A 5,930-nucleotide genomic window follows, 5' to 3' on the forward strand; every position below is an offset into this window, starting at 1 on the left:
GAGAGAGGGAGAGCGCTTGATCTTTTTCTTCTTCTGTGGACAGGCAGACAGGGGCCACTAAATGGCCTGCTAATGGCCTAAAGTGTACTTGCTGATAATATTAAGCACTCGGCCATCACTTTAGGGGACGCAGAACTGAACCTGGAACTGGAAGTGGAAATCCGCAAGCTAGGTTAGAGAGAGAGAGAGAGCCATAACTGGTGTCGCTGCTTCCAATAAAATGTTGGAAGTTATGACTTTTGGTAGATGAAATCAATTTACATGCATTCAATTACAAATTGTGAGCCATCAGGAGACAACAACAGCCACGAACCGAGTCAGCCTCTGTCTCTGCCTCTGCCTCTGCCTCTGCTTCTTCTCGTTGGATCTGCCAGCTTTCCACGGCCATCAGTTTGCCATGTTTATGGGGCATTTGGGGGCAGCGCCAATGGGGCCCCCAACTGCCTTGTAACTGCCTCATTTTTACGATGCTGTATGGCCAGTCAGTCAGTCGAGGACTGATCGTGGGTTCGTGATCGGGCTCATATAATGATTGTCCACGTCCATGGTGCATGGTGCATGGTGCATCATGGGGCATGGGGAATGGGGTTTGTTGCGACAAGTTTTGTAGCGCAGTTAAACGTTTGCATGATTCTGATTTTAACGATAGCACAGATACGGCACCAGGCAACAGGACCGGACCGGACAGGACAGGACAGGACATCCTAATTAGCGACCGACTGTGATGGCCATCAAAATAAACACTTGTACAATACGAGCGATGCGGCGACTGTGACTGCGACTGGAACTGCGACGTGTTTGGCCCATAAACTGGTCAATTTTACAATGGGAAATGTGTGGCAAGGAGCAGCAGCAGCAGCAGCAGCAGCAGCAGCAGCAGTGGAGCTGAAGTGATCGATGTACAGAGTGGAGAGGATTCCCCCATGTGCCTCTTGCGATAATGCAAAGTGGCTCTGGTCGGAGGGCAGCAGCAGCAGCAGCAGCAGCGGGGATTTGGGCTGCATAATAGCAATCTCATGTTTATGGGCGCCACACTCAATCCTTAAGCGCTCTCCCTCCCTCCCTCCCTCCCTCCCTCCCTCCCTCTCTCACTCTTCTTATCTGTGAGTCGCCTCTGCTGAGCCTCCCATTGGTGGCTCTTTTACGGGTCGACTAATGGCCTAATGGCTCATCAGGGCATGTAGAGCGATCGCGGGAATTGCATTAAAAAAAAAGGCACAACGACAAGAGGGAGTTGGAATTCGTTGCCATAATTTAAATGAAGGCAGGCGATAAGACAGCACACAGACAGAGACACAGCCGCAGCCACAGCCACGGCAGTTTTGCATATGAAACAAATCCTGCAACCAGTTGCGACTCCTTCCAGGGAAGCGACGATGGTGGATCCAACGACTCGGGGATCGCTGCATGTGTTTTTGGTTATAATTTAAATGAGAACGATCGCTAAATGATCTCATAGCTGTCCGCTGTCCGCTGTCCGCTGTCCGCTGTCCGCTGTCCACTGTCCACTGCCAGTCTGTGGGAAGATCTGCGGGAAGGTCTTCCTGCTATCGAATGGGTGCAAATTGCTGCACAACTCTCGCAGAATGCAGATGCACAGCGTCAATAAAGATCGCAGTGTCTGATCCTATTGCTAAATGGAAACAAAAATCAAATTGCAATCGGAAACTCCTTTTGCCCAGAGCTAGAGCTGAAAGCCATACAATTATGCCTGCTAGCCGACAATTACCTTTAGTCCAGCTGCAGCTCCACCTCCTCCTCCTGCTGCTGCTGCTGGTCCGAGCCACTTTACGTACGTGTCAGTGGCAGAAGATTACGGCCCGTTGACATGGCCCAAGAGTCGAGATTAATCAATTGTCGCTGTCTCTCTCTCTCTCCCTCTCTCTCCCTCTCTGTGTGCAATTATTGGTAGCCAGATCCGGCGTGGCTGCAGAGAGGAGAGCGGAGAGCGGAGAGGCACAAGCACATCGGCTTTATACAATGCCTAATGGCCATAATGAATGGATTAAGCCAGCATTTACGCAAACGCGTTGATACTTCCTCTGACCAAACAAAATATAAATCGAGGCACAGACCGGACTTGGTACCTGTCCCGCCTGTTGCAGCAGTTCTTTCTCCCCCTCTCCCTCCCCGCTCCCCCTCCGCTGACTGGCATCTACTTAATTTCAAGTTGTCCTCGGTAAGACTTAAGCATATTTAACCGCATGTCGCTGGCTGCTTATACCCTGAGTACAGGCACCCGCGAGTGGGGCTGCTGCCTCTGCTCTGTGTGGCATCGTGGCAGTGCCCGACTACAGGGTATGCAGCGGTCCCAACGCTTCGTGTTGCTTTCAATGCTAGCCTCTGGAGGGGACGCACCGGCGGGGGGTGCCTGGATGGAGGGAGGGAGAGATTTGAATGCGAGTCGGAGTCGGAGTCGGAGTGGAGCTTGTTCGCCAGTCTCATTTCGTGTGGCATGCCCCCGCCAGGGCGACGCTCACGCATATTCCGCATATGCAGACGACGCACGACGGGATGCAGGCGCCACTTGGCCAGAGTCGGTTCGGATCGGTGGCAGAGGCAGGGGCAGGGGCGGAGGCAGGGCAACATGGCAGGTAAATGTTAAAATGCTGCCGAATGCCATTGCCCTCTGCAGCCAGCTGACCTTTGCACATGCCACACACACAACGTGGCAGCGTGGCAGCGTGGCAGCGAGGCAGGGCCCCGGCTTGACTTGACCCCTTGCCACAAGCGCCATCGGCTGTCTTCATCAGCTTAGCCCTCGGCCCTGTCAACGTGGCCATCATATCGAATGACAAACTCGACTGCACAATGGAGGCCACTCCCCAGCGCGCTCTCTCCCTCCTCTGGCTCTGTGCCGAGGCGGGGAATTATAATCAGAGAGCAGAGAGCTCTCGGGCCAGCTCAATCGGAAAATGAGCGATGATCGATGATTCGTCTTCGATTTCTTTTTCGATCTGTGACTGCTGCAAGGTGCATCCAATTGTTTGGCCTAATTAAGCGTTGTCTCTGCTCTTTCCTGGCCCTTTTGCGGCGCTGCTTTCTGATCATTTATTATGCAACTCTGGGGGAAGGCAAGCCGACGACAGTCCGCAAAGTAAGCCCACAGATCGCACGGCTACGATTTGCACAGACCTGTGATGGCTCCACCCTATTCCAGGTATCGTTTTCAATCATTCATTTGGATCCTCAACATTCTCCTGGCAGCATTGACAGAGATATTCAACGAGAAGTTCTGCATCGAAATGAAAGTTCTGTTCTATCGATAATTGGGCAAAAAGAGTCCTCAAAGTGGTTCCTTTTCGCTGCCATACAGCGAGCGCTGAGGGGACTCCTTGCTGGGTCTCCGTTTCGGGCGAAATGAACTTGTCCCCGTCAAAGTGTCGCCCTGCGAAAGCGCCACAAAAGGGGCAGAAAGGTGCAGTGTGTCGTGTCGGGAAGCGGCGGCAGCTGCTGGACATCGCTCCCTGGAAGGGACAACAAGGGAGTGCCAAGAGGAATGGGGAATGTTGTGGCAGCGATTGCAATCTCTGTGGCTGTGCTGTGCTGTGCTGCAGTTGTCGCTTCTGCTGCTGGCTGCTTAATTTTCCGCCATTTGCCCATTTCGGAGTTCACTCCGAAGGCGAACCACAAAGCGTATGTGACCAGGAGCAGGAGAAGGAGCAGGAGGAGTAGCAGGAGGAGGAGTATCCATGGAGATCTCGTGCAGCTGATAAACGAAAGCGAATCCACAGATGAAGTCGTCTCGGGCCTCCGAACATACACAATTTAATTAAAGATGCGACTACCGGGCAGCGGCTACCGACTGCAGCGACTGCAGCAATCGATTGCGGCCTATCGAGGATCGATCGATCGCCGATAAATCCGTAAGCAACTCCGCCTGCTCCTCGTGCTTGCAGCCTGACCTTGAGGCCCCCACACTAATGAAGATCTCTCGGAGAGGTGCCGCTGCCCGTACCCCGTACCCCTTGCCCCTCACCCTCCTCAGCCAGATGCGTTGCATAATTCATTTTCAATTTATATGCCATAAAAGCGATAATGGCCGCAATTAAGTTCGTGTTCCTTTGATAATTTTCCACATTTACGCGGCTATTAAAATGATTCCAGCCGCATTCCGCCTCCCCTCCCCACCCCACCTTCTGCTCATTTCCATTTCTGGACAGGCTCTCCGATTGCCTCTCCCCATGCGCTTATCGGGCACCAGAAGACAGAGACAGAGACAGAGACAGAGAAAGCATCTTCGAGGGAGGGAGGCAGGGTGTGGGGGGAAATATGCATATGGACTCGTAATCGTAGTCCCAGTCGAAGTCCTACCTCTTAGGGCAGTGGCTGCGAGGCCCCTCTGAGGTGTTAATTAGCATTATCTTAATGCACGTTCCGGCACACAGTTCAAATTGAATTATACATAATAATTTGTTCGCCGCTCTTTAAAGTGCAACTTAATGTTCTTCGGGTGGACAGGCGGCTGTCCGCAATGGCTGCCGTCTGCGGCTGGTGAGTGCTGACCCCCAGATACATAGATACAATAGCCCCCCACCCATGCACAAATGGAGTCGAGTCGAGTCGAGTCGAGTGGTGGTTGGAGTGGAGCTCGTGTTAAACGCTCATTAATCACATTAGATGTGCATTAACTCAGGACGGTATCCAGAGCGATGGCCCAGAAGGGTGGGGGGAGGAGTAGGAGCAGAAGGACTGAGCGACAGAGATGGATATTTGAATGTAGAAAGCTTTCAGGGGATATCAGCAGAGTCAGTGCCATGCCTAGTGCTTCAATTGATGAAGAACTTTCAGCTCAAAGATTGGGCACACATTTCCCATGCATATTTTTGGTTATTTAACACTAAGACTAACCCAAAGGATGTTCCCAGGGGCTGCCATAACAGCCCTAAAATCAATATTCGGCTGAGCCTTATGCATATTCAGCACTTTTCTGTGGCCCAAGCAAATCCCTTCACAAACCCCAATAACCGTCAACCGATTCGACCATTTGTCCAGCCAACCGTTTCCACCCACCCACATCCACATGTACATCCACATCCTCACGCTCACCCACCCCCAGAGACTAACAGAAACACCCGCGCTCACAGGCAGGCGCGAGCGAGTGCGAGTGCGAGTGAGTGCGGAATATGTCGCGCTGCTGTATGGGTGCTTATCTATGTGAGCGGCGGCTCTCTGTTGCGCGGCAGAGTGTGTGAAAGAGGCGGAGCCAAGAGGCAGCGTAATGAAAACATTACTGTTGCTGCCAAGGTGGATGCTTACGGGGGGAACCATAAAATAATTCCCTGGGAAAGCTGGACAAAAGGATGTACCCAAAACATAACCATAATTCCCACCATTCAAACACGAGAACACAAAACCAACAAAGGAAGAGAGAACAAAGTAAGAAGAACAGAACAGAACCCAACTTCTGCCACCAGCCATGATGCCCGCGCAGAGAGCGAGAGAGCGAAACAGAAAGCTGCAGCCATCTCGCTCGCCAGTGTGCGCGGGAGAGAGACTTGAAAGAGCACAAGAGATGCGCAGTTCGACGTTGCATATCAGCACTTTCAAGTTTGCTTCCTTGATATTCCCAAATATAACTTAAGAATTATTAAAATGTGAAATTAAAGTTAAATTATCACAAAAATGCATGAATATTTTGATACTTAACCCTCCAGCGGCGGCATGGATCTCTTGCATCTATCAAATGTCAATGTGAAGGATAAACAGGGTACAGAAACTTTCATACTGAAACCCCTGCAGCCGGCAAGCGTTCAACAGAGGGGAGGAGTTTGCATGTTGGCCTCTCACTCTAGCTGCTGTGTGAGAGCGCCAGTGCTCACAGTTGGACGCAAAAGTGAGCGCTCTCCACGCAAATGGCAGCAACGCAGCGACAGCGACAGCGACGCCAGCAGCGATCTCGACGGGTTGTGGAGGAAATGTGTAAAAAT

This window comes from Drosophila subobscura, chromosome A (assembly GCF_008121235.1).
Source record: "Drosophila subobscura isolate 14011-0131.10 chromosome A, UCBerk_Dsub_1.0, whole genome shotgun sequence".
Lineage (NCBI taxonomy): Eukaryota > Metazoa > Arthropoda > Insecta > Diptera > Drosophilidae > Drosophila > Drosophila subobscura.